The sequence below is a fragment of the Nannospalax galili genome, unplaced genomic scaffold, assembly GCF_000622305.1.
Source record: "Nannospalax galili isolate Female #2095 unplaced genomic scaffold, S.galili_v1.0 scaffold87, whole genome shotgun sequence".
Taxonomy (NCBI): domain Eukaryota; kingdom Metazoa; phylum Chordata; class Mammalia; order Rodentia; family Spalacidae; genus Nannospalax; species Nannospalax galili.
In genome coordinates this window covers 2,978,668-3,006,483 of record NW_008360320.1, presented here as the reverse complement: position 1 = coordinate 3,006,483, position 27,816 = coordinate 2,978,668, and the positions used below count along the sequence as shown (strand labels likewise).

At 43.7% G+C, this 27,816-nt stretch overlaps 2 protein-coding genes across 5 annotated transcripts in view; both read left to right on the top strand.

Annotated features, from left to right (window-relative positions):
- Positions 1-7,534, top strand: part of Kif5c (kinesin family member 5C) — a 187,813-nt gene extending 180,279 nt beyond the window's left edge. The window contains exon 26 of the mRNA XM_008825166.3: positions 3,625-7,534. The gene's annotated coding sequence lies outside the window, so the exon portion shown is untranslated. The remainder of the gene's footprint in view (positions 1-3,624) is intronic.
- Positions 7,535-19,126: 11,592 nt separating this feature from the next.
- Positions 19,127-27,816, top strand: part of Lypd6b (LY6/PLAUR domain containing 6B) — a 210,410-nt gene continuing 201,720 nt past the window's right edge. For all 4 annotated transcript variants that reach the window (XM_008825164.2, XM_008825165.2, XM_029559711.1 and 1 more), the window contains exon 1: positions 19,127-19,203. The gene's annotated coding sequence lies outside the window, so the exon portion shown is untranslated. The remainder of the gene's footprint in view (positions 19,204-27,816) is intronic.

The window sequence follows — 27,816 nt, the reverse complement described above, 5'->3', positions numbered from 1 at the left end:
TTATCATTTTTATTTTATGTGTATGAGTATATTGCCTGCATGTATATAAGTACATTGGTGTTGTGAAATGTCTGCAGAGGTCAGAAGAGGGCATTCCCCTGGAATTGGAGCTACGGACAATTGTTAGCTACCATGTGGTGCTGGGAACCAAACCCAGGTCCTCTGCAAGAGCAGCCAGTGCTCTTAACTGCTTAGCCATCTCTCCAGCCCCTTAAGGTTTATTTTCATTTTATGTGTGTGGTCTATGTGGATATGTGCATATGAGTGCAGGCATAAATGACATTTTTAAAGGAAAAATTATGTTTTTAAAATCACTTGGCTAATTGGCATTGTTTCACACTTTTTTAAAGTCTTTGTGTCTGCCTTAGTAGAGGGTAGATACTTCCCCAAATTGCTTCTGCACTCTGTTTCTCTGCATTGCCCTTGATTGAAGTTTGTGAAGAAAATAGCTTTCCTTGTCACTTTGGAGAGATTCTCAGTTGCTCCCCAAAGAAGACTGTTGTGTTGGGGAAGTTAGAGAGAAGATAGGGATCAGAAAAGATAATGTGGAAGGGATTTTTAAAAATCCAGGTAAGAGGGGTCCGGAGAGATGGCTCAGCGGTTAAGAGCATAACTCCATAACTCAAGTTCTAGGGGATCCAAGACTGTCTTCTGTCCTCCCTAGGCATTGCATGACACGGGTGTACTTACATACATGCAGGCATAACATTCATACACATTAAAAAAAATCCAGATAACTTAGCAAAAATTAAACCCTCACAGTATCAACTATTCTGACAGTAGTTTGTGAGGCCAGGGCCAAAAAGGACAGAGGACGTGGGACTGGACTGCAGGGGCCAGGACAGAGATATGGTGTGCAGTGTTGGTGGCCAGACTTGCAAACTAGTGCCTAGACTTCAAAGGGGGACACACCAGACACCCAGAAGGAGTCCTGATTTTTGCCTCCTGTGCTGTGCGCTGCTGTGCTTCAATACTTCTCAGTATTGAATACTTCTCAGTCATAAATGGCCATTGCAGATGGCACCCAGCTTTAGTCAGTGATAAGCAAGTGAAACTGGTAATTCTTATAATATGGGGATTGAATTGTAGGAAAGCAAAGGGGAAGATGAAACTATGTACTGTTTGGATTAAGCTTAAATCCACTGTAAGCAATTTCAAAAGCCAAAGTCCGGGGTTTGGAATCTAAATACTTCTTGCAAAACCCTTATATATAATTAGCTTCCTTCTTCAGCCTTCTCTATCTCTTCTAAAACAGTCTTTTTATTTTCTTCTAAATCTGGTCACATGTTCACACTCTGAATTACTATCTCAGCTTGGCAGAGCAACAGGTCAACCCACTAGCCTCTCTCTTGGTCCAGTCCCTTGCAGGTAGGTGAGTGACTGTTTGACAACACTGGAAAGAAGGGCACTAGATGCAGCTGTTAAATGTCTCCAAATTCCTGGGCCTCTCTCGAAGAACAGGCAGAAATGGTTTTCTTATGGGGCTAAACCATTTGCCTTTAAATTTTATATCCATTTTCTGTGGAGAGTTTAATCAGAGGAGGTGGACCTCTGGGGAGCCTGGGAGGATGCATGAGTATCCTAGATGATTCTGTTTTTCTTGGATCTTCTGGAAAGATTCAAGAAGGTCTGAAACTTGGGTGAAGAGGGATCATTTCATTGTAGTGAAGAAAGGACCCTATTCTGCCCTCTGCTTTTTCTCTCAGCATCCAACCACAACCCCACTTCTCACTGTCCTTGAGGTGACTAAACTCAGCAGGTTAAGCTTTCTTTGTTGCCTCCCCCTTCCCATTTCTTCTAAACTATTAGCCCAAACAAGCTGGATCTTGTACATGGGAGAGCAGGGGAAATCGTGTCACTTCATGGTCTGCTGGAGTTATTGAGACTGTACCACAGCATTTGTGTGCCAATGCTTGCTGTGTCAACATGGGTTACCTGCTGTCATTGTAGCAGGCCATAATCCCACAATGTAAGGTATGTACCCAGTACCTCCCTGCCTCCAGGCACAAAGGAAGACCAGTCCCCTCTGCCCAGGGCAAGGGTGTACTGGGAAAAAAAATGAACCCTTAAGTGATGTAGGATTTCAGTGCTGGTGTTCAAAAACCTTTCCTGTTGGTTTTCAGCTCAAAGTGGATTGTAAATGACAACTTCATTTCTGGACCCAACAAGAAGCATAGACTCTCATCAGAAAGGCCAATTGTTAAAACATGCCCTGATCTTTCTCTCTGCAACTTCTAGAAATGACAGGATTATCATCATATAAGGTTGTTTAAACCTCTTCTAATCAGACAGGATTGTAAGAATGGGAGATGATACTGTTGGAGTGAGAGATGGTTACCAAATGAGACCTCTGAGTATTTGCTGTGTGGGTCAGGGAGGCGAGGGCATTAGTAACAAGCACATACTGTTCTCTCGTTCCTGCCCAATTCCTCTTCTGTTCCATTTTTCTCTTATCTTCTTTTCTATTCATATATAATTTATATCCTGTTTATTTATAGAAAATATGTGATGTTGCTTATAATATTATAAATGAGGAGAGTGTAGAGAAATGGAGAAAGCATTGTGGCAGGCACCGAGATACTGCGGGTGAGCACCAGTTCGGGTGGAAGGCTTCTAGAGGCCAACAGGAAGTATAATGTGTCAGGTTATGGAGTCTTTTTAACAGGAAGTATAATGTGTCAGGTTATGGAGTCTTTTTAAACTCAAAAGAGCAAGTGAGTTTTTCTTAGTGTCTGTCATATATCTTTCAGTGGCAATTCTCTTGGTTTCTCAAGGATGAGGCTGTATCTGCCCATCATGTCCCCTACCTCTTCTTCCCCAGAATACCATGAGCTCTTCAGGAAGTCCACAGGCCAGGTCATAGATGGGCCAGGTCCCTAGATGGTGGCAGGAATTGAGACTTTTGGTGTTTTTGAATATTGAATTTACTAAAGTGGCAAAGGCCAGTCAGGGCTGGCTTCTATCAGGATTGGTCTAAGATTCCCATTCTGAGAACCTGCCCAAGCGCAGATGAACCTCTAGTGAGAAGCAGAGTAAAATCAAGAGTGAATCAAGTTGTACTGGGACTTTCATTGCTCCCTTGGAATGAAACATACTTCCAAACTGGTCCCTTCTTTTTCCAGAGCCTGGACAGAAAGTACCCAGTGCTACTCTGATTAGCCACAGATTCAGTAGGTACTGACTTTTAGAAGAGACCATTGAGACTGTGTCAGGACAAAACATTTAAATCCAGGATGAGGAGGCTATGTTACCTATTATGATAACCACTACCACGTGAAAGGTGACTGAGTCCCCAGAGATGTGCTGAAGGTGAAACACGAGACAAGACAAAGTCTCTCAGTGACAATGTTGTGGTGTCAAATAGCTCCACATATAATACTGATTGCATATGGGATAATGCAAATGGGATATAGTTTACACTGAACTATATAGAATACATTATTGAAATTAAGTTTACCTCTCCATTTTACTTTCTAATGCAGACACTGAAACAAATACAATTAGATAAGTGACTCATATATTTGTATTGGACAGCTCTGCTCTAGAAAGAAAGCAAAAATTCTAGGGATTGAATTTCTGCTGTTCCCTAACTCTTGTGTTCTCTCTTTGGTTCTCTTTCAACAGATCTGACTCCACGTAGCATGAACAGGACTACATTAGTCACCAATTGCTTTATTTTTTCCCTTCCTATACAGTTTCCATTTCTTTTTACACTTGCTTACCCGGCCGTCTGCAGTACACCAGTTTCAGGTGTTTTGAGCTGTGTAGAATTTGTGTGTACAGACGCGTGCTTGGACTTCTCTCCTTCTAAGACACTGGAAGGAGGTGGTGATGAACCATCCCTTACTGTTCAGAACCATTGCCGCTGACTCGACCTCCGGGGTTGTGTGGTCTCTGGCAGTCCCTGCAGTCCACTGTCCCATAGGAACGGACCTTCCTGCTGTGCCATTCCCTGGAGGGGACAACCAAGTGCTGTGGAGGTGGAGATCATGCTCTGCCTCAACTGTCTGGGTTCCTGTAAAATAAACACATAACTTTATATTTTTAGGGAACAAAAAAGTGCTGCTATAGGGTTCAAAATTTTCATTCTGAACACTTTTCCGGAAAAAAAATATAATAGCCGCAGAGAGCACTTTGAATATCTTGGTCATATCTTTGGATCTGTAAAATACACCTTTTAGTATGGTATCTGTTAAAATGCAAAGCAAATTTCTTCAAGGCAGAAAAAGAATCTGACAGTAGCAATGTAGAATTTGCTCATTCAGACACATCTATGTAAATGCAGAGTCATAATATTCACCTCCGAGCTGCTTGCTGTTGAACCTGCAGCAACTAGTCTCTGCCGGCTCAGTTGTTTGAACATCATTCCTATACAAGTGTTGAAAATGCTGCAGAATCGGGTGAGTGGAGATGAGGCTACACCCCCTCTTCCCTATTTCCTCCCCATTTTTTTGGATTCTACATTGGGACAGCCTCTTTCTGTGGCGAAGCGCTTTGTACTTGAGATATTCCTGAAGAAATCCAACATCATTCCAGCAGCTGAAAAAGAAATCCCTCAGGGGAAAGTCATTGATGAAATTTGTGCCTGTCTGCAAATAAGTTCTTATCTTAACCCGTCATTGCAAACTGTTTATTTGAATTCTCTCTTTGGCATTAAACAGGCTTTATCTTCTAGGTACAATTAGGAAAAGAATCAGGATAAATGGATTGTTTTTTTATATTTAGTTATTACTTTATTCAAATACATGAATCTAAAGATGACTCCTTTACTTCCATCTAGGGGTATCAAAAGGATCAATTTCCAAGTAGTAAAGTTTTCAGGGAAACTGACAAAGGTTTATAGAAGTTCCTGTTGTGTGCTGCTCCTTGTTTTCACAAATTTGAGGGTGAGTTAGTAACAGTCTCAGTGAAATCATCCATCCTGTCATCATATGTGCTCAAGAAGTGTGAGCTGGCACTGTCTTCTGCAGCTGGCACCACTGGATGGAAGTGTATGCCAGGGGGATGTCAGGCTTTCTCCAGGCTGTGTGTCTTGAAAAAGTTAATGTGTGCTCATGCACATCTGGATATGTGTAAAATGCAGAGGACTGTGTGCATTGACTTCCAGATTCTTTCTATATAAAATTTCCCTAACAAAGCAACCCTGCTTTGACTTAATTTTTTTGTTAAATGCTTCACATTGTCTGTGAAGCAGACAAATGAGAGGAAAAGAGAACAAATTCTACTGAAGTATTTATTTCATAAAGACGATTTGCATTTGTTTAAATGTTTCACTCTGTGAGTTTGTTGTCATTATCTGTCCCATATAACACTGCTTGCTCACTATTTGTGCAGTCTAATGGAAGGGTCTTTGCAGGGCAGGTTTTGTAAACCTTATCAGGTAATAATAGATGCCACAGATTTTATGCTTGCTGTTCATGTTTGTCTCTGACTTCAGAAGCTAAAACATTGGCTTTTAAGAGGATTGTCAACTAAACAATTGTCATCTCTAATACCTACTGTTGTCTTTTAGACAACTGTGTTACTTTGTGCTTGGAAATTGGACACAAGCCAGTAATTTTCTTTTCTAGGCTTTCGCTAATATCCATCATAAAATGATTATTTTAAATTCTTCCCAAAGTAATTTTTCCCTTGGTACCAGTTTTCTACTTTTGAAGACTTGCTAGACCCTTTCATGTTTCGAAAAGAAACACTCATTTGTAGTTCCACATTACTTGATCTCTACAAGGGCCTTACAGAATTCCCTTTGCTTTTATTCACATAGGAAGTTGGCTTTGATGTCTTTTAAAGATAATTCTGCTAGCTGCTGATCAGCCAGTCAGTTCATCTAGCTTCTTTATAAGACCTCTAATCTAATTTTCTCACACTGTGACTAAAAGGTAGGCACACGATCGAGCAGATTATATAGTTTATTCAAGTGGATCCCTTAGTCTTGCTTTGTTTATTAACTATTTTATCAGGACAATACACTCAGGCCACTTTTTAAAAATTTAATTTTTGCGAATTTTATATAATACATCTTGATTATATTTAGACCCCTCCCCTATCTGTACCCCCCCATCCCCTCCCCCACGTAATTTCATGCATTCTGTCATATATGTTAAGGCCTACTAAGTCAAATTTCTGTCCCCAAATGTCCCTTGCTGTGAGTCCGTCCACTGGAGCCTGGTCAGTTTATCTAGTGTCATTTCATTAGGCCACTTTTTATAAAAGATCCTCTTTATTAAATTAATCACTGTTGAAAGACTGTTGCATCCTATACTCTAAATATGTAAAACATACTTCTGAACAGCCAAGTGTATGCTCATTTTTTGGTTGTGTGCTACTTTTCGCTGTATGTCTGTATGTTTTCTCCTCTGAATAATTTACTATTCACACTGCTTCTTGAAAGGTTACTCTGAGATGCTGTAAGATAATAGCCAAGTGGTTGATACAAACAACCTCTACCTGCAGTGTGGTGGGTTGCTGATAGGAAATAAGGGAATGTTGAAGATATCAATTATGGGACCTTATACCAAGTGCATTTTGATCAATTCTATATACATATATGATATCATCTCTTCAAATGCTGTACAGTTTGCTTTATTGAATGACAGGTGGTAGACAGAACAGTAAGAGGGATTAACACTTTTAAAGGAAATAGACTCATACGATTAAGAAAAGCAGAACCTGTAGAAATACTGGAATAAAGAGATAAAAAGTTTGTCTAGAATTTAGATCCAGTGACTCTTCAAAGCCCTCAAGTTAAAGTGTCATTTCTGTCTCAGGACACTCCTAAGACACCACCAGAGCTTGAGGTGGGGGTCTTATCAGTTTCATTTTCCTGAAAGAGAAACTAAGGGTAAATACAGCTCTTTAACAACCCCCCCCCCCGCCTTTGACATATGCATTTTAGAAGGGCATGTGCCATTGGAAGTCTAGGTAGAAGACAGACTGAGGAAGTTTGTCATTAGCAGGAAAGTTTGTCACTGGGCAAGTTTCACTTCATTGTCTCACTCTGATTAACTTGAGCAAGCTGAAGATTCGTCACAGTCTGAAACTGCTTCATAACACTTATAATTTTGAATTTTAAATGAGTGTTGAATAAGGGCCAGGTAACCACCTTAGGAGGTACCAGTCCATGGAGTCTGCTTAGTTACTGAAAATTGTGTATCAATTTTAAATACTTCCCATGTGTGCAGATACAAGGGGAATAGGGCTTTCTGTAGAACTGTGTCTAGTTTGTAAAGTGTCATGTGTACTGCAGATGTGTGTTCTCTGGGCTTTATGTATTTGTACAGTAGCTTTCATTAAGAAAAATTGTAGACAAACTTGTTTCTGTGGTTTGACGGGGAGAATGGCAGTGTGTATCAAATGGCTATCCTGTATGATGGTACGTGTCCCAAAAGATCTAGAAGTACCCTCCCCTGGCCCTTTGAAAATTTTGGTTATCTCCTAGGCTCTAAAATGAAGATGTATGGATACTCCGGCAGACTGCATGTTGTATAACTTGAAAAATATTAAAAGTGGAAAATAAAACTGAATTAAACTTTGACTGGTCTGGTTTTTCTCATCTGAGCCATGCTCAGCCTCTCAGGGTCAGGAAACATGTGTTGGAACAATCATCTTCTGAAAGAAATCCATTTCAAGTGAGCAGGGTGCAGGATGACTAAAGTCAGTTTTGCCCTTTTTGTCTTTTACTTTGGGTGTCTACTTAGTTCGTTTTCATTGTAAAACATAATCATCATCATCATCATCATCATCATCATAATTATCATCAAACACCTCCTTCTTCAGCTCTGAAAAAAAAATAGCTAAGGATTTTGAAAAGTTGTTAACTCTATCACTTTTCTCATCAGGGTGACAAAATTAAGGGAGGAAAGGTTTATTTTGGCTCACAGTTTCAGAGTATTTCCATCACCGAAGCAAAAGCACAGCTGAGAGGCTTAGCCATGCAGCAGAACCTGCCAACATCATGGTTTCCAGGAAGCAGAAAACCAGGCACAACATTCAAGGCCAGTCCCCAGTGACCTGCTTTAGACATCCAGGCCCCACTTCCTAAAGACTCCACAGCCTTCAAAATGCTGGAGACCAAGTGCTTAAAACATGTGTCTGTAAAGGACATTCAGAATTCAAATCATAACATTAATTGTGTAAAAGCAAATGAAAGTAAAGCTCAGCAGACCCACAGGTGAATTTCTGAATTTCTTTCTGCCTGAGAAAGATGCTTATTCTAAAGGCAGGATGTAAACCATTGGCATCCCTCATTCAAGGAATCTGAGCCCTGCTTGTGCTGAAAGCTGGCTGTGCTTTGAGAATGATTGGGAAAGTGCATTCCTGTTTCCTAGTGGTTCTTAATATTAAGGTACAGGTTGAGATCTCATGAGAAGACATCCGGGTGTGAGGCCTTTGGAAAATAACCAGTGACAGGACACAGGTACTTCCTTAATCAGATTTCTTTTTAAAAAACATTTACATTTATCTACTTTTATTTTATGTGTACAAGTGTTTTGCCTGTATGTATATAAGTACACTATGCATGTTCAATCCTCATAGAGGCCAGAAGAGGGTGTTGGATTCCCTGGAACTTGAGTTAAAGACAGTTGTTAGCTGCTGTGTTGGTGCTGGGAACGGAGCCCAGGTCCTCTGGAAGAACGGCAAGTGCTCTTAACCATTGAGACATCTGCAACTCAGTCAAATTTCTTAACAAAGATACTTTTCTACCTCCAGTCACTGGGATTACATGACCATACGTGGCATTGAGCGTGTAACGTGTTTTTGTTGTTAACAGTACGTGGGAGCCAGAAAATGAGCAACTTTGCTTTAATTAACTAAAAATGGAAAAGAAGGATACCAAGTGAATGGCCGATAAGTGTAACCGAGGACACTATAAATGGTGTGCTTTTATGCTGTTTACCCATCTTTCTCGCAATACCTCTCCACACAACTCAGAGTTTCCAGATAGGAGGTTGTTGAAGGTTATTTATGCAGTCAACTCCACTGTCGTGGATGAATATTCAGGCCAAGTCCTGTTTGTTTGTTAAGAGAAGCAGTGCTCTGAAAGAACCAGATTACAAAGCATGTTTCAGTCTCAATGGAGGTGACCCCCATGGGTCAGGAACATGGCGGCTCTGCTGTGCAGTCAGGCTGCATTGACACTTCCTGGGAGGAGGTCTTTCTCCAGGCCTCCTGTTCTTGCTCTGAACCATGCTTGGGCTTTGCTTGGAAGCCCTGAGCTGAAACATCCTCAGGACAAAGTGAACTGAAGTGGTATCTGCCAAAGCAGTCACTGGTGACGTGGGCATGGCAGGTGTAATTCTGGCATTTGTGACAGGCCAGGTCTTGTAATTTGTCTTACGTACATAATACACTAAACAGAAGTTGGAGGCACTGCTCTGACACCTGAGATGAAAATGTGGGACTGCTTGACAAGAGGCCTCCACAGCTGTGGGATTTTTGCTTGGCATTTGGTGTTCTTCGTCTACTCTACAAAGAAAACACCAATTTCTGTGTGGTTAGTTGAGCTCAGAATCATTTTAGAAACACAGGGAACCACAATTGGAGGCCCCTTGAGTGACAAGGCTGAGAACCTGCACTTGTTCTACTTCTCCCCATGTCAAGGATGGTTTGTCTTGATTTTTCAGTCCCAGGTGACCTTCTAGCACTTTCTAAACCCTCATCTCCATGATCCAATTGTAGAAGAGTCTTAGAATGTAGCACTTAAAGGAGCATTACCTATAGCAAAATGTTATTCCTACAGAATGTGTACATCAGAGAAATTGACAAATTTGTTTCGAATAACATGTGATGGCATCGTGGATGCAAAAGACCCAGAAAGCCACAGTAAGCAGTCAATTAATTCAAGAGACTATTCTGGCTGTGTGCCAGACACTGTTTTAAGTGCTTTACATGTATTAATCCATTTAATCCATCTAATAACCCATGAGGTAGGCACTATTATCTTCTTTATACAGGTGAGGAAAGGGCACAGAGAGGTTAAGTAGCTTGCCCAAGTTTCCACAGCTGACAGAGAGCTGGGATTTAAAATCTGGTTCCAAAGGCTTGTATGCTCAGTAGCTAGTTAAGACTGCCCTGAGAACAGTGACTGTGTGTGCATGCGTGCGTGCGTGCGTGCGTGCGTTTCATAGATAGACAGGTAGATGACCAGCAGCCAGCCTCAGAAAGCTTTTTAAAAGAATTTATACAAAGTTTTATACTTTAATAACTTTTTGTAGGAAACTAAGACCTCCTTATAGCTTGAATCCCTTTAAGCGTTTTAGGAAAGACTCAATAATAAAAAGGGGATACAGGGGTGCCTGATGACACTGAATGGGCAGCTAAAGGAAAGTTGCACTTCAGCAATGTCTTGACCTTGTTAGAATTTTGTTCATACACAGCACATTTAAATATTTTATTTACTTATTTTATGTGTATGTGTATATTGCCTGTATGTAGGTAGGTGTACCATGTTGTGCAATGCCTATGGAGGTCAGAAGAGGGAGTTGGATTCCTTTGGAACTGGACTTACAGGCAGTTGTTAGCTGCCATGTGGGTGCTGGGGATCGAACCCGGGTCCTCTGCAAGAGAAGCTAGTGTTCTTAACCACAGAGCCATCTCTCTAGCCTATATACAACACATTTAGAAGTGCAGCAATCATCACAGTTTGCCAACAGTGTGTTTGTAAGATTTAACATTATCCATGAGTTTTTTTCCCAAGATGTTAATAATCTTTGCATCTGAAATATATAACATTTATTTGCTTAAGTCAGAAGTGATCAGCATACATTTGCCCCATCTCAACAGGCTCTTGAAGAAGGTCTAGTGGTGTTGGATGGTGGTTCCCTCATGCCCAGGGATATGGGAAGCCTTACAGAGGCAGCTCACACATCCCCTGATGAGATCTGCTGCCCCACCTCCTGCCCTGTCATAATGATTAATAGGATTTCATTTTAGAGCTTAAGTTTTAGAAAAAGCAAACATGCCAATCATACCACACATGTGTATGCAAGCCCAGCTACAGGAAGGGGTGGGAACCAAAGTGAGGCTCCCTTACAAGCTCTCCACTTTGCCACAGACTCCCATTACCTGTGCTTCCCCTGTGAGGATTTTTCTGATGGGCTGCCAAGGACTGGCAAGGACAGGCTGGCTGCAGATAGTGTCTGGCAGACAGGAGGCTAAGTCCTTCAGCCAGTGTCTGCCCACAGCCCCTGCTGCCAATCCCAGAGTCCTTGATGCCCTGCCATGCCCTCTTCAAGGATATGCATGCAGCAGCAAGATACCCTGGAGTTTAGGTTACTTTTTAAAGTATGAGTGTTTAGTGTTTTACCTGCATGTATGTAAGTGCACCCATGTCATGCAATGCTCGCAAAGGCCAGAAGAGGGTGTTGAATTTCCTGAAACTGGATTTACAGAAGGTTGTTAACTGCCAGGGAATTCTGAGAACTGAACCCAGGTCCTCTGCAAGAGCAGCCAGTGCTCTCAATTACTGAGCCATCTCTCAACCCGAGTATAGGTTACCAGGCAATGATCCTACAGAGTTGATTCCACAACAGAAAGGACGATGGACTTGGCCCTAGGTCCAACTCTCAGCTTCCTTTCAACCAGGGATCATGATCAGGCCATTCAATCCTGAACACTCAAAGACCTCATTATGTGCACACTTAAATTTTGGAGACTTTTCTCACTGGCCTCTGTCTGCTTCTTTGTGTTGTAGGGACCAAATGTGAACCCATAGGAAAGCATTTTATAGTGGTTCTACTCAAATATAAGGGAGTGCTATTATCACAAACACCCTAGGAGAAGGTATTTTCATTTTGAATGCCATCCGTTGCCTTCTATCTATTTCCCCCAATACCTGAAGGTGAGGAAAAGATGGTGAAGGGGCATTGGCGATCACTGACTTCTACTCAATGAAATCAGATCTCTTTGTTGCAAGGATGCTATAAGGAAGTGCTACAGACTGGTTGGCTTAAAAACAGTGTATTTATTTTGTAACAGACTGGAGGCTGGAAGTCCAGGATCAGGCTTCCAGTGTGGTTGGGGTCTGGTGAAGGCTTCCTCCAAGTTGCACTGTTCTGATTTATAGTGTCTTAACATCACAAAAAGGAAGAGGGTGCTCTCTGAGAACCTTTTTATGAGCACCAATCCCATTCACAAGGGCACCATTCTGGTAGCGTAGTTACCTTCTGACAGGCCCCAGCTCCATATACCATCACACTGGCATTAGAGTTTTGGCATATGAGTTGGGGATGGGGGGCACCTTCTTCCCAACCCTCTCTCTCTCTCTCTCTCTCTCTCTCTCTCTCTCTCTCTCTCTCTCTCTCTCTCTCCATAGAGGAAAAGCAGGGATTAAGCTGTTGCATGGGTGGAGTACATGCCATGCCCTGTGAGTAACTGTAAAGAGGAGGGGTTCAAGCTAGTTTCCATGCTGTGCCTTGAGGCTTTTCACACCAGAGAGCTGGGATTTGAGTCCTGACCTTGGAGTCAAGTCCATGCAGTTTCCCATGCATGGAGGAAGAAGGCTGATAATCACAGTTAATGCCAGGAGATGAAATCCCAGCAGGCTCTTTGTAAAAGCTTAGCAAGTTCCCCGGAGGGGAGTTAGAGGCATCCTGGAGTCACTTAGCGAAGTCATACAGAAAGCACACTCAGCTTCTGCTGGCATCTGGAGACTTTCTGAAGCACAAGCAGGTATCTGAGAATTCCCTTCCTAGCTCCACGAACACATTGCACTGTGCTGGCCGCTCTGACCTCTACCAGTAGTCTTGCTATGCATAAACACAAAATGACTCTGATCTTGGCCTCTGCTCTGTATGTATGGGCTCCAGAAACCCATGAGAAACCTCCAAGTCCAAGGAGGTGAAGGAACTTGTCCATGTCACATTGTTGCTTTTGGCCCTAGAGCTCAGGTTCCTTCTATTATAACCGTCTACTTATCCATCTCAAAGCTGCCGGTCATGAGCCACTCCCAATTTCTGCTACGAGTTGTAAATTAAATAATGCCTTTCAAAGCAGCTTTCATTTCATTATATTGAGAAAATAAATTGGGGAGTTCTTAAGCGTACATCACCAAATACATAGAGGACAGAGAAGACACTGAGAATCATCTGATAGATAACAGTACAACAGGAAGGGACACACAGAAGCATCTGGCTTTACTCAGCAAGGTCAAATGACTTCCCCTTGATGCATACCATGAGCAGAGTAGCCCAGGCCCAACACCAGCTTCTCCTCAGGACTCACCAACCCTTGGCACACAGAGCAAAGCTACAGCGGCAGTGAAGAAGTACAACAGTATCACAAACCTGACAGGGCTGCTGCATCTGGTATTGATACCTGCTGGGTGGAAGTGCTTTGCAGCCATCGTTCCTTGAGTGTGTACTCTGTTCCAGGGATCCTGGGATTAAGAGTGGACTTTGGCAATTTAAAGAGTGCCATTCCAGCAGCTTCCCCGTTCCCTTCCAACATGTTACCTGACCTTGTACCAGGTTGGCTCAGCAATAATGCTGCACTGCATTCCAGAGTCTTTTCTTAAAAAAACAGATGAGAGATGCTATTTTCACCAGACATAGGTGGAGAAAGTGGAGCACAGAGAGGGGCAGTGAGCTTCCCAACAGCACAGGACTTGGAATGATGGAGCTGGTACCACATTCCACATTCTTAGCTATGAACTGAAGTTTCCTGGTGTCACATGGTTGCCAAGGAACACAGAGGAGACTGAGTTCAAACCCTGCTTCACTCCCAGATCCAAGTTTAGTCTCAGATCCAAACAGCCTCATACAGGGCTTCAAGATCTACGTGTGGCAAACTCAAAACCCTCTGCATTCAGTCATTGGGAGCATCCATTCATTCTTTCAACCAGCACTTGAGCACCTTCCTTGTAATAATCAGAGCTGGGGGGTGGGGGGATGGGGAATAAAACAAGATAGTTTTCATTTCCATAGAGCAAATCACAAAGAAGGGAGCAGCACTTTGTAAAATGATTTGGAACATTTGAGCGCTGTGAAGAAAATAGGGTATGGTAATACTTTTGGCTGGGTGGCCAGGGAAGGCCTCTGCAGATGCAGGAGTCAGCTGTGCAAGGCTCCTGAAGAAGGTGTCCAGCTGGAATATGGTGGTAATTTGTAGAACTCTTCTTTTACACAAGCGAGTCTCCACAGACTAGTATGGAAAACAGCTCTCATTTACCTACCATATTAAGAGGATGGTAAACATGCATGGGCTGCCTTCCAAAGTAAGGCATAAATTGGCATGCTAAGAACTGATTCCTGGATTAAGAAATCCAACACCAAGGAGCTAGAGTGCTTGTGTGAGCCCTGGGGTGTGATCCCCAGTACCTCAAAAAACAACAAACAAAACATCAGAAGGCATTTGAATATTTTTGCAGCCAGGATTTTTGTGAGCAGACCACAATATGCTTACCCACACTTCAGTGTTGCTCTGAAACCAAGGAGAGTAGCGTGAGGACATCGCAGCCCATTTGTTTTAAATAGCCAAGCAAATTCACTCTGGTCCCCAGTGGGACTCCACAATTGTGAAGAATAAGACTGAGGGGAAAATATAGAAAAGCCAGTTTGCTGCTCAGCCTCAGAATCAAGGCCTGAGGGGCCAACCTCAACTTTTTAAAGTCTCCTCAGGGGATCTGCTGCTACAGTGTACCACCTTGAAAATTCTGTTTGCTGGCCTAGGTTGTGAGATATATACCCAAAACACATTGGGAAGGTTATTTCAACTTTTTTGTTACATCAGGACTTCTGAATGGTGAACATCAAAAACCCGAAGAAACACACAATCTCCTTGGCTGCCCTTGGTACGAGTTGAGAGTTTCACAGTCAGGAAGAGGTGATTCTAGAATTCTGTCTGATCACTCTCAAGCTGACACTCCCCTAAAACATTGCCTTGATAATCACTTGCAGCTCCTGCCCTGTTCTTACATCAAACTCAGCTCTTGCCCAGAAAGAAATGGTTGCCTAGTTGGGGTTTATACAATTCCCTTGCACTAGCTGGACTCTTTCTCTCTTCTGAAGTCCCAGGTCAGTGTCCCATCAGCCTGAGGCCTGTGGTATATGTCACATTTCATTTAATGTCTATTGACTATGTTGAACAGCCTCAGCCCTTCAAGGAGTGATGCTAGATGTGATTAGGAGCGTGTGTGTGTGTGTGTGTGTGTGTGTGTGTGTGTGTGTGTGTAGGTGTACATGTATGTGAGTGTGTGTGTTTGTAGAAAAAATACTGAATTCATTTGCAGGTCTGGGTCTGGGGTCCTGGGTTGAGACTCTAAGCATTTAGAACAGTGACTGGCAAAAAATAGCTTAATTATAGGTTAATTATTATTCTATTTTAAATCTCCCAGTTTTTCTATAGCAGCATCTCATTTTACAGTAGAGGAAAGCTAGGCATAGAAATTAACAAACTAACAGTGGTGGCTGTATTTGAACCCAATTCCAGAGCTATGGAAATTAAATCCTAGATTCTCTAATAAAGAGACTATTAGTTTTATTTAGTTCCTGGCTCTTTCTGATCCTAATCTTTCTGGCTATTTCCCTACGCTACTCCCCTATTAACTATAATTAATTGAGTGGCTTCTGGGTGCTCAGAATGCAATAAACATTCTCAGTGAAAAATGTGCACTGGAAATGACATAAGGCATTAATATACACATTAATTAAGAAAGATATATCCAAGGCTCATTTGAAAAAAGATTTTGACCCTCTTTGGGTATTTTATTATTTTTATGTGTGTGATACATGTGTAAGTACATGTTTCCAGGGGAGGGGCGCATGCATGTGTGCGCTGAGGCCAGAGGTCCATGATTGGGTGTCTTCCTCAGTTGCTCTCCAAAAAATATTTTATTATTATTTTAATTTTATGTGTATGAGTGTAATGCCTGCCTGTAGGTAGGTGCACCCATGTTGTACAATGCCCATGGAGGTCAGAAGAGAATGTCAGATCCCCTGGAACCAGCATTATGGACAGTTTTACCCACCATGTGGGTGCTGGGAATTGAACCTGGGTCCTCTGCAAGAGCAGCCAGTACTCTTCACCACTGAGCCATCTCTCCAGCCCCTTCATCTTATTTTTTGAACTAGACTCATTGAACCTGGACATCACAGATTAAGGTAGGATGGCTGGTTAGCAAGCTCCAGGGATCTGCCTGTCCCTGCCCTTCTAACCCCTGCCCCAGCACTGGCGTTTCTGACTCAGGCTACCATGCCTGGCTTTTATTGGGTGCTGGGGATTGGAACCAAGTCCTCATGCTTATTCAGCAAACCCTTTACAGACTAAGCCATCTCCCTAGCTCCAATTTTCACTTTTACTATACCATCAGAGAACTAGAGAAAGAAACTGAAGAGTTACCACTTCAAACATCATTTTCCTAGCCTCTAGAGGGAACAGCATCAAATATGGCAATTTGCAAGAATTAACTGGTTCATCTTAGACTCTTCAGAAGGCCATCAGCAGTTTTGCCAGTTTCTAGTTCTTTAATGGCCAGCAGACATGAGTGGGTTCTCTGCACCGGCAGTTAGAGCCGCATCAATTACACTAGGGCATTGTTCACTGTGAGCAGTTGCCTTGTGCAGACAGACTGCTCACACACCTCACAGGCTTTCTTCTACTCTCACAACAGCATCGGATCTTCAAATTTCAGATGCATTTTTCCAGCAGAGAACATCAAGCAGAAATCTTGTCAGGTTTTACAAGATTTATGGCTTTAAATTTTCCAAGTGGGAGAAGTGACCCATCAAGAAACATGTTGCTTAATTGATCACAGTGCTTAGTATAAGAGACTAGGAGCTCAGCTTCACAGGGGACATCTTTCTCAACTCCCCTGCCTCCCACCAAGACTCAGGGAACACTGTGGAAGAGAAGGGGGAAAGGAATGTAAGAACTGATGATGGGGAGGAGTGCTATGGAATGCAAGCTTCTGGGCCGGACATGGCTGTTGGACTTACGAATTCACACCAGCTGAGGTTACCTGCCCAAGATCAAGCCAGCTCAAAGTCTCACATAGATGGGGGCGATGCTCTTCTGGCCCCATTCCTTACTGAAGAGCTCTTGGCAGTTGATAGCTGCTAGGGGAGAGAGAATCATTCTTTTCTGAATGTGTGGCCACTGGTAGGTTTCCCATGTTTCAGTGGATGACCCCACACCTATGTACATATGGGCAGTACTAATTGGCTTTAGTGGGCTATCAAAAACAACAACAACAAAATTGAAATTGGGAGGGAACTATGCTGAGAGAAGAGTTGGGAGGAGTTGGAGAGGGGGGGAATTGGAGGTAGATATAACTATGCTTCATTGTATACATATATGAAATTCTCAAGAATAAAGAAAAATTAATATCAAACAAAACAAAACATGCTACAGGGAGGGAGAGGAAGAGGGGGAGGAACTCACTAAAGTAGAATTTGTACCTTCTAGAGGAGTCTCAGTCTTTCTGGGTGGCATCACTTACAAGGCTGGCCCAGCCAAGATCACACACAACAGATGATCCTAAATCACATGCTCCACTGACTGAAACCAACACATAATAAGGGCTGGGCCCAGTTTTCCTGGGCGGGACCTGGAGCGGCTCCTTTGTTCTGCTCCACCTGCTGGTGCAAACGGCTGACCCATAGGGCAGGCCCTACCACAGCTCCACCCTGGGACACCAGCCTCCATGCCCACCATGGGGGAGTAGCAGCTGTGGTTAGGCACACCTAGGTGAGGCATCCTCTGTAACTTTTTTCCAGGATGGTCTGTCTAGTGTGACCAGGCTGGCCAGTTAATACCAGAGTTTAAACACTCGTTTGTGTAGGACCCACTGATGCAAGAGGGGCCCAGGCCTTGACACTGTTGGGCCCGTTGTCAGGGGGGAAGGGTGGAGCAATCCACTTGGCCCTGACATCACCTTGGCAGAGTGCCTCAATTTTGCCTTGGAGGTTTAGTATGCAATCATAGAAGTATTCTGAAATACTTACAGGAAGGATGTTCTCTGTCAACTTTAAGGTTGAACAGTGTTTCCTGTAGTGCACTGGAAATGGATTTCTCTGAGTCCACAAATAAAATCAATGTGTGACTAGCAGCATCACACATCACCTTGTGTGTGTTAAAGTTGTTTGTTCACTGAATGTCACACTTAAAAATATGCCACTCTTTCTGAAACTGTCAGGGATCTCAGTAAATGCTATGCCCCGCTTGGGCCTGCAAAGCCTATTAATAAAGGCCTCAGCAGAGGACCAAACCCACAACTAGTTTCTGCAGAAGTTCTGCCTTCAGTCAAGTTTTCCCAGTTGCAGGCCCCACCAAATACTTTAGTGCCCCAGGCCAGTCTGCCATCTTTGGCCTGAATCTCCCACCAGTGTTAAGTCTGACAGGACAGAGTTCTGAGTTCCTCTGTCTGTGACATCTTTATGTCAAAGATTTGCTTGACCACTTAGACAGGTGACTTGGGAGTTAGGCCTCCCACAAACCAGCTGTCTGGTTGACAGTGTTGGGGAGGAAAGCAGTACAGATAGGGAGGAAGGCCTGAAGGCTGGACAGTGCTGGCGGCTCTCAGATAAGGTAGAGTGATATCTGGGCTGGGGCAAACCCTGGCGTTCTTCAGGTGTTAACAGAGTCCTGCTCTGCCCTGAGTTTAAGGCTCAGGAGATTGAAGAATGGACAGGCAAAGTTAGGCTTACAGTCGTGGGGGGGGGGGGGGGAGTATCACTATGTGAAACCATCGTATTTATAACATATGCACTTTTAAAAGAGGGAGGGGTGTGGGAGGCATGGATGAAGTAGGAGGGAATGGTTCAAAAGGACCTGAGTTCTGACTGAATTAACTCTGCGGCACTCTTGACCTCACTGTATTCACCCCTGAGGGTCTCCCACATCCCATAGCCCGAGGGCGGGAGTGCCCCTCTAGTTGCTCTGTCTCATTTCCCAGCGGGCCAGGCTAGGAGGCAACAGCTCCTCTTTTGCTCCGGGGGCTCTCACGGTCCCAGTGTCTCCTGCACGCACTCACCGGGATCCGGCTACCGTGCGGAGGATCCCGGCGGCGTCCAGGAGCCGGCACCGGGGGCTGCTCCTTGGCAGCGCCGCTCACCTGTCCCGCCCGGCTACCTCGCGGGCGCCCCAGGTGGCTTGGGGCGGAGAGGAGCCGCGCCCCGCCCCTCGGGAGCCGGGAGCCGGGAGCCGGGAGCCGGGAGCCGGGAGCCGGGAGCCGGGAGCCGGGAGCCGGGAGTCCAGCGGGCTGCGCAGGTGAGCCGGGCTCGCGCGGGGGCGCGCGGGGACAGGACGCGCGGCTGCGGGAAGCACCTTGCGGCGCCCCGGAGCTCAGCTTGTCCAGCTGCAGCGGGACCCGATCCCCTCGCCGCCCCGGGGCGCAGCTGCCAACCTCGGAGCCAGCCCGAACCGGGCATGGCGGGTCTGCAGGGGACTTGAGCGCCGCGGGAGTCCAGAGCCGAGGCCAGGGCCGAACTACTGCGGAGGGCGCAGAGCGGCTGGGTCCGAGGCCGAGCGCCCTGCCGGCTGCCGCCCTGCCCTCTGCGGCGCTCCAGCTCCACGCGGACGGGGTACGGGACGCTGCCCTGCCTGGCGCTTTACTTTTGCTGTTGAAATACCCAGCGCGTTGGCTAGTTACCGGGGCCCTCACTCCAGGGGCATTTGTAGCAAGGCTGCTGATCTGTGTGTCTTGGGGTGTTGTGGGGGCCAGGGTCCTGCTCACATCCCAGGGACTGGTGATAAGAGTGATAGAGTGGGAGGAGTCCAAAACTCTAGGAGATTGAATTTTCAGTTCAGTTACTAGCTCTGTGACCTTGAGCAAGTTGTTTCTTTGAGCCTCAGTTTCTTCACATGTCAAGTGGGTACTATAATCATAAAGAGGGTCTTAAGTTATATGCGGCCCCTGAGGTACTGATGTGCTGCTGTGAGGCTTTCTCCATGTCCCACCCCCATATGTTAAGGTATTTAACACTTTATGTCTCCAGGGGGCCCTGTAGTTTTTTGTTTGTTTGGTTTGGGTTTGTTTTTGAGATGGTCTCCCTGTAGCCCCAGCTGGCCTGGAACATACTGTATAGACCAGGCTGGCCTTGATCTCACAAAGACCTGCCTGCCTCTGCCTCCTGAGTGCTGGGTCTCTGCAGCCTTTGAATGGAAGGGAGATGCAGGAAGCAGTAGGGTGGTGTTCCTGTGTGTATGGGAGTGGGCTTACTATTCCACCTTGCTCATGGTTGGCCTGCCCCTGGCTGCCAAACTCCAGAGGGGTCAGTGCACAGGTCTCATATGTAGAAGGGTATAATCAGTCTGTTCTCATCACTGCTAGCTCTCTTTGTTAGAATTCTTTTCTTTGGAGTTGGGGTTTGGTGACTTGAAAGTTGCCTCATGCAGTGTGGAAACTGGGTTCCATGTCAAAAGCCTGGGGGTTTTAGCTTCCTGTGTTGCTAGATCTAGGTGCCTCTGTGAACATCCAGGGTGAGTTCTTTCAGTCTGTGAATCTTAGTTCTTTTCCCTGTTTTGACTGGCTTTTAGTATGCAATGATAAATAAAACTGGCACCTTTACTCTGTGAAGAAAGTGAAGAAGAGCGGGAGGGATTGAGGGAGAGAAGGAGGGATCAAGGGAGAGAGGGAAGGAGGGAGGGTGGGGAGGTATCTTCCATTTCCTCCATCCTTCAGCATATCTTCCTGGTGCGCTGAACCACAGCAGGCCAAGTCTCAGCAGACTGGGCGGGGCGGTGGGGGTGGGGGTTCCATAACAGGAGTAGGTATATATCACCCAGGTGCCCCCAGCGCATGAGAGGATTAGCTCAGCTACTGGAAAAGAGCCCTATCTCAAGTACAAGGGAGGCCTAGCTTCAATTCAAGGCAAACAAAAATAGAAATGTACATTGCCCAGTGTCTGCTTTTCTTCAAGGATACCTTGAGGAGGTCTAGAGCAGTGTGGACAGCCTGGGTGCTAGTCTGTCGGTGGTCATGGCAGACATCTTGTGTGTCCAGCTTTCATTCGTGGCTTATTCATTCCATGATTAAACATTTAGTAAATGCTCAGCATATGCCAGGGTCTCTGCCAGGAGTAAGAGAGGGTACTTTGAGGAACTCGCAGTCTAGATGGAAAGACGCATATGCAGATAACAGTGTCAGGGGCTGTTTTTCTCACTAGGGACATTGTGAAGGTCTGCCAAGAGATGAATAAGTTTTAGAGCAGAAGCAGTGGAGGAACTGTTCAGGCTCCTGGGTAGGCTGTCAGAAAGGGCACTTTCTAATGAAAGTAACATTAGTTAGGTTTCTGTCCCCTGAGGTGTCTAAGGGTGGGAGAGGAGTATTTAAAGTGGCCACAGATCTTGGTTACCTTCTAGAAAATTTTCTTTGTTTTCCTTATCCTCCCTGGAGAACAGAGAACCCTCTTGCCTTCACAAGATAGCAGTTCACAGCAGAGGGAGGACAGTTGGAGTCTCAGTCTTCCTTTAGGTAAGCAGATGCAAATTTCCCTTAAAATTCCTGTCATTGGCCAGATGCTACTGACCAGAATGGTCTGCCTACCCCTAGACCAGTACCCGGCAGAGGAGCAAGGGCTACAGTTATTTTGGCTAAATAGGCTTCTGGATCGGAGGCACGGGCTCACCATCCCCAAGTGCCATATCTAACAACCAGAAATCTGCTAGCAAGGATGAAGGCAAGGGTGCCTGTGGGCACTCAGCCATGTCTCCTGCAGGTGGTGACAGGTGATGAAAGGCATAGATGGCAAATCTAGAGTTCAGTACAGTAGGAAAAGCATAGGGTGTGGCTGACAGGAAGTCAAAGGAGCTGAGCTCTATATAGTGAGGAAAGACAGGCGCACCCTGTGTTGCACCCCATGTGGGTTTCACTAAGTAGAGTCAGCCTTGGTCCCGCTTATCAAAGAACTTACACTTGAAAACTGGACAAGATTTTCTTAGTTTTCCACATGTCCCTTAGTATGAGTGACTGTTTTCCATACTTCATCATCATTTAGTCAGTGACAGTGGCTCCTCTGGTGGTAATTTGCCAGGACACTTTGGGCAGAGTTCCAGAAGGGGCCATGTGTAGTTGAAATCTCACAGGTGACTCCACCGCTCTTCTACTACCCACCCTAGCCCAGGGCCTCCCCAGTCCTCTTGAGAGCACTCCCTTGCTCAGAGTCATGGCTCTGTTTCAGCATTGTTACCTGCTTTCAAAAGAACAGGCCAGGGCTTGGTGAGCATGTAGTTAGTGGTAGATCCTGGACTAGAAAGCAGTCTTCCTAATGCTGAGCTCAGTGGGCGACTGCTTTAGGGGCTGTGTTTAGCAGGAAAAACTCTACCCTGCACTGTTTTGAAGCTATTTATTTAGCCCGTTTTCATAGAAGCCTAAGTGACTGATACTCTTTTTTTCCCCTTGGAGGTGGTGGGCATGAGTGGACATTTGGTGTTTGGTTTGTGGAACTTCTCATGATCCTCTGTCCTTAATACATAGTTAGCACAGAAATTGGCAGAAGGATTTGGTCACTAATCTGAAAGAAAATAGGTGGGGAGGGCAGTTTTTGTCAGTAGTGCTGCCCTGGCTGCCCTGGATCACTGTGCTAATGTGGAGGAATGAGGTAAAGATTCACACGTTAGGCAGTGTTCATTCTGCTAATAATTACTGAGTGCCTACTGTATACCACACATTGTTTTAGATGTAGGGGGTGTAAGAGATCTTAGTAATGAGAAAGCCTGTTTTCGTGGCGCTTACAGTCCCCCAGAAGGAGACATACTTTTGTTTGAGCTAATGTTTTGGGTACTGGAAAAGGAAACAGGTTGAAAGTATTGCTGATCAGGGGTGGGGAGATGGCTCAGCGGTTAAGACAATTGACTGCTCTTGCAGAGGACCCGGGTTTGATTCCCAGAACCCACATGGTGGCTATGAATCATCCTTAACTCCAGTTCCAGGGGAATCCAAAGCCCTCTTCTGACTGCCGCAGCATTGCATGACATGGATGCACTTACATACACGCAGGCAATACACTCATACGCATAAAATAAAAATAATAAAATATTAAAAAAATATTAAAGAAAATATTGCTGATCATAGTCCTGGAAATTTTCTCTCTTGTTTCCAGCAGAGTAAGATATGACTTTTGGGCAAAAGAGGACAAATGTTTACCTAGAACCTGGTTAAATGACATTGAATAATTTAGAGGGCTTCCTTTTCTTTTTTTTTTGTTAAGTGTGTATATGTACTGGATAGCTTCACTTGTCAACTTGACACTTGGGAAGAGGGAACCTCAGAACCTCTACTGGGGAACCGCCTCTAGTGGAATGGCCTGTGGGTATGTCTGTGGGGCATTTTCTTGATTGTTGAATGATGTGGGAGGGCCCAGCCCACTATGGGTGGTGCCACCCTGGGCAGGTGGTTCTGAAAGCCTGTTGAGCACAGACCAGAGGAGCAAGTGGTAAGCAGCATTCCTTCATGGTCTGTGCTCAGTTGCTGCCTCCAGGGTGCTCCCTCCATGATGAACTGTGAGCTGTAAGGTGAAATAAACACTTTCCTCTCTGATGTGTTTTATTACAGCAATGGAAACTAAACAAGAAAGTGTGCATGCGTGTGCATGCGTGTGTGTGTGTGTGTGCGTGCGTGCGTGCGTGCGTGCGTGCGTGTGTGTGTGTGTGTGTGTGTGTGTGCCAGAAGAACACCTCAGGTGTTGTTTTTCAGGAACCACACCTTGGTTGTTTGAGACAGGGTCTCTTATTGGCCTTGGGATTCCCGGGTTTGGCTAGACACTGAGTCCCAGGGATCCACTTGTCACTTCCTCAGTAGCACTGGGATTACAGGTGCTCACCACTGTGCCTGGCTTTTTAATGTGGGTGCTGGGGGTTGCACTCAGGTCCTCAAGCTTGCATGACAAGCCACTTTACTGGCTGGGCCATCTCTTTCTTTTCTTTCTTTCTTTTAAAAGATTTCTTTCACACAACGTTTCTCTTTGTTTGCTATGTCTTCCATTGTTCTACAGTGACTTACAAACAGCACCAGGTGATGAGACTGAGTGAAGTAAATACTAGAGAAGCGAAGGAAGGATCACTTCTCTTATTATTTTGCTCCAGAATTGTTTAGTTTGGGTAGGAAGAGAAAGAGAAAGTATGGCGATTGAAAGTGTGCTCATTCATGCTCAGGGTTCATTATTTGAAAAGCGAGAAAATAAATTTTGATGCCTTAGAAAATTATAACTCTCTGTATTTAAAGTCATTCTTCTTTGATAGGAAAAGTCGTCCTTTGATAGGAAAAGGATTTCTATGAAATTACTCTCCTGAGAGTACGTGTGTGTGTGTGTGTGTGTGTGTGTGTGTGTGTGTGTGTGTTGACAGTATTCCATGTAGCCCAGGCTGGCCTTGACCCAACCCTTATGTAGCAGAGCATGACCTTGAACTTCGGATCCTCCTGCCTCCACTTTTGGAGTGCTGGGATGACTGGTATGCACCACCATTGGTTTATGTGGTTCTAGAGATGGAACCCAGGGCCCCCTGTGTGCTAGGCAAGATGTTTTTGATCAATACAGTGTATGTCAAAGATTGACAGATTGAAAGTCTAATTCCAGGGGACAAATAATATGCTACAAGTGAAAACTGATAAAAGATTGTATTTGGATCTGTAGCTGACTGGAAAAAATAATACAAACTCAAATAAAAATTTATAATATAAACAATGTTTCACAGAGATAACTGATTATTTTTTTAAATTTTATTTATTATTTTTATTTTATGTGTATGCAAGTATTGCCTGCATGTAGGTAAGTGCACCCATGTTGTGCAGTGTCCACAGAGGTCAGAAGAGGCTGTCGGATCCCCTGGAACTGGAGTTATGGACAGTTGTTAGCTGCCATGTGGGTGCTGGGATTGGAACCTGGGTCTTCTGCAAGAACAACCAGTGTTCTTAACTGCTGAGCCATCTCTCCAGCCCTGATTAGTTATTTTTATTGTATTATTTGTTTCTTTGTTGAGTTTTGCAAGTTTTATATATAATCTGGGTATAAATCTTTTTTTTAAGAGTTATGATTTGTTACTTTCAGTGTTCCCCCCTACCCTTAAAAGTGCCAGAATGTTTCTGAGCAAACTTTTCTTTTTTAATGAATCCAACTTCTGTCATATTTAAGAATTCTTAGCACTCAGAGGGCTGCGGCAGGAAAATCAGGAGTTCAAGGTCAGCCTTGGCCTCACAGCAAGAATCTAAGACAAAAAAAAATTATCTGCCTAACCCAAAGTTTTGAATAGAGTTCATATTTTTCTATAAACTTCAGTGACTTTATATTTTACATTTAAGCCTTTGATCAAGCTTTTTTTTAATTAGGTATGAAAATGGTCAAGGACCTACTTTTGGTATGTAGAATTTAGTACAAGTTGTTGAAAAGACTATCATTTCCCAATTGAATTTTCTTGGTGCTTTTTTTTTTTTGTTTCTTTGTTTTTTTGTTTCGTTGTTTTTTTGAGACAGGAGCAGCCTGTAACCCTAGCTGGCCTGGAACTGGAACTCACTATAGATCAGGCCGGCTTCTGCCTCTTGAATGCTGGGATTAAAGGCATGTGCCACCACACCACCACACCATACCAAAAAAAAAAAAAAAAAAAAAAAATCAAATACAGGCCCAGGAGCTGGCTCAGTGTGTAAGGCTACTTGCTTCCAAGTCTGATGATCTGAATCTGATACCTAGGACCACGTGGTAGAAGGAGAGAACTGACTCTCACAGGGTGTCCTTAGACTTCTATATGCATGCCACATAGAAATGAATACATGCATCAAACATTTAAAAATCAATTTTCCATAAATAGAAAGATTAAATGATTCTGAAACTCTTGATTCTATTCTGTTGATTTATCAACCTATTATGTGTAAATACTATCCTGTTTTGATTACTGAATTACTGTTTGGATACATTTTGAAAGTATGTACTCTGGGTTCACCTTTGCTGTTCCTTTTTTAGTTTTTATGGCTTTTCTCTTTCCTTTGCCTTTCCAAATGAGTGGTAGAGTCAGTTTGTCAGTATCCACCAAAAACTATTGGGATTCCATGCAATTTTTGAAGTAGTAGACAATTTAAAAATATTTGAGTCTTCCAATCCATTAATATAGTCCTCTCTCTCTCTCCCTCTCTCTCTCCCCCCTCTCTCCCCCTTTCTCTCTCTCTGCATCTAATTAATTTGTCTTTGATTCTTCCAATCAGAATTTTTTTTAGCTGTTAGGAAACTGTATATATGGAAATTATACATACGACTTTGCTACATTTATACCTTAAATATTCAATTTTTGGGGTTTCAATTATTATGTAGAAATGTGATTTATTTTGATAAATTGACTTTGTATTCAGTGATCTTGCTAAAATTAATTATTGTTTGTTTTAGCAAGTTCATTGGTAGATACTTTCAGACTTTTAATGTAGACAATCATATAATCAGTGAATAGAAATAGTTTTCTGTGAATAGAGTTTTATTTTTCCTTTCCAATCCAGGAGATTTTTATGTTTCTTTCTTGTTTCATTGTACTGGCTAAGAATTTTAGCAAGCTGTGGAGTAGGGATGAGAAACAACTCCTTTGTTTTGTTTCTGTTACAGGGAGGAAATAATCAGTTGTTCACTGTTGATCTTTCATCCTGAAATAGACCCTAGGTTGGTTGCCTTGCAGGTTATACTTTCCTGACTCCTGTTCTAGACATCCACTTATCTTTTGTAGCAATTAAAATGGTACGGGGGTATAGAGATGGCTCAGTGGTTAAATTCTTGCAGGGGATCTGGTTCCCAACACCCACATGACAGCTAACAACTGTCTGTAGGTCCAGTTCTGGGGAATCTGATGCTCTATTTTTTGCCCTCCGTAGGCATTGCACATACAGATGCACTTAAATACATGCTGGCAAAAAAAAACTCATACACATTTTTAAAAAAGGTACAGAAGGTGGGGTGTTGTGGAGCACACCTTATTAATCCCAGCAGCACTTAGGAGGCAAAGGCAGGCAGATCTCTCTGAGTTTGAGGCCAGTCTGACCTACATAGTGAGTTCCAGGCCAGCCAGGGCTATAAGAAAACAAAGCAAAACAACAAAAAGGTACAGAGTCCTGTTGCTTTGCTGCTTTTTTGTTTGCATGCCTTTTGACAAGACGTTTCTTTTCATTGCTGTTCCTTTAGATTTAGTCTTTAATCTTTCTCTCCTTGCCTTCAAGATTTTCCTTTTGTCTTTGGTTTTCAGCTTTTTGAATATGATATACTATGATGTAGGTGAGGGAGGGAAGCGGGGAGGAATCTGCCCGATACCTGCTGTTCTTCAGCTTCTTGGATTTGTTCTTTGCAACTTTGACTAATTTTGGAAAATTCACAGCAGGTATTTGTGTACCTTTCTCTTTTCCCTCCTTCTTAGATTTTAGTTATACTTAGGTTGCATTTTTGGTATAGCTTTCCGTCGTAGACACTGTTTTGTTTTCCTCATTCATTTTTTCCTTTTCTTGTTTTAGTTTTGGTAATTTCTATTGGCCTGTTTCCAAGTTTGCTGGTTGCATTTTTCTTTTGGTTGTATAAACTCTATGGTAGAACACCCGTTGAAAGCACTTGTCATTTCTGTTACTGTGTTTGGTCTCTAGAGCATTTCTATTAGATTCTTTCCTATAGGTATTAATCTCTCTGCTAAAATAGCCCATTTCCTTCAAAATAGGTTGCATTTTTCTTTTGGTTGTATAAACTCTATGGTAGAACACCCGTTGAAAGCACTTGTCATTTCTGTTACTGTGTTTGGTCTCTAGAGCATTTCTATTAGATTCTTTCCTATAGGTATTAATCTCTCTGCTAAAATAGCCCATTTCCTTCAAAATAGGGGAATGATCCTGTTGTCTACCCATTCTGCTACAGTCTTTTATAAATAATA